Source organism: Bactrocera neohumeralis, unplaced genomic scaffold (genome assembly GCF_024586455.1).
Source record: "Bactrocera neohumeralis isolate Rockhampton unplaced genomic scaffold, APGP_CSIRO_Bneo_wtdbg2-racon-allhic-juicebox.fasta_v2 cluster09, whole genome shotgun sequence".
Taxonomy (NCBI): domain Eukaryota; kingdom Metazoa; phylum Arthropoda; class Insecta; order Diptera; family Tephritidae; genus Bactrocera; species Bactrocera neohumeralis.
This window is the reverse complement of record NW_026089622.1, coordinates 16,849,947-16,851,303: the sequence shown is the minus strand read 5'-3', so window position 1 is coordinate 16,851,303 and position 1,357 is coordinate 16,849,947. Positions and strand designations below refer to the sequence as shown.

Here is a 1,357-nt window from a genome sequence, read left to right as displayed (position 1 = left end):
AGACTAAGTGTTCACATGAGTTATGAGCGTTCTGCAGCATCCCACACCGCATCACATCACGTCACATCGCGTCACGTCACAACACCTCATCACACAACAGTTGACAACACACACCATTACACACACACGCATCAAACACAGTACCTAACACCGTTCATCATTACAACACAACAACCATACGATCATCAACGAGACGACTCGTAATGATCAAATATTCACCACCCAAACTATTAAAAGGGATAGATCCGAACGGGATCTTGCTTCTTATCATTTCATCCGTGAAGCAAACGTTCGACCGCAACTATTCATTTTTCTTAAACCGCAACGTCCGCACTTTCTTTTTGTGACTTCCCGCCAAAGGGACGTGAGTCCCGGATTTCGCCGCAGTGTCAGGGTGTGGAAACCAATATTAAAAAAAAAGTGCGTGGAGTCCCTACGCGCGGATGAAGTTATACTTCTTAGTGATATTCCAAGAAATGCATATCATTTTGTATGAAAGAAATCTAGAAAACTTAAATTCACATTTTATAAATTTATTATAATTTATTATCTCCCCGAGCATGCCTTTGCCAACAAGTCGTCTTTTCACGACGATGGCAAAAGCTAAAAATCATAAATTGCACAACTTTCTGGTGCTTCTCGCAAAAATCTGCGTCGATATGTATTCACGATTTTACGTATACATACATACATATTTACACATGTTTGTAGGCGAAGCTGCTACAGCGGCAAGGGGTGACAATCGGCGGCCATTACTTTACTTATGCCATAGAAATTCCATTGCTACGAATATGGAAATGACAACGAAATATTGAAAATATGCATATATCTAAAGATCATTAATTTCTTTTAAGAAATAAAAGGAATGAATGATCCTGAGAAGTATAGTCTTAACTTTTCAACGGCCAACGCAGAGCATTTCAACCAAAAGGAATTTATTCATTAAAATCACCACTCAGAAGTCGTTTTATCCGTTGTAAGCGAACGATTTTCGAAGAAATATCATTTCTAATATGCCACAAGACACAATTAGAAATGAACTTCTTAAACCTCACGCTGTCAGATAAAACGATATACCTCGTCATCGCGGGTCGATTTCCAAAAAATGTAAATGAAGACTAACTACAGAAATAATCCTGTAAAGTATAGCCTTAATTTTTCAACGGCCAACGCTGAGTATTTCAACCAAAATATACGCAAAATAGTTGAGAATTCGCAGAAATGAAAGACAAAAGTATAACTTCAATAATGAACAAGCACACAAACATACATATGCGCAGCAGCAGCAAGGAAAGAGGTATCAATCGGCGATCCATTGTATATTTCTTTCATGCATAACCAAACCATAATTAGGACA

General features: G+C 38.1%; 1 pseudogene; it reads right to left on the bottom strand.

Annotated features, from left to right (window-relative positions):
* Nucleotides 1-950: 950 nt before the first annotated feature.
* Nucleotides 951-1,153, bottom strand: LOC126764777 (small nucleolar RNA U3; annotated as a pseudogene).
* Nucleotides 1,154-1,357: the final 204 nt, after the last annotated feature.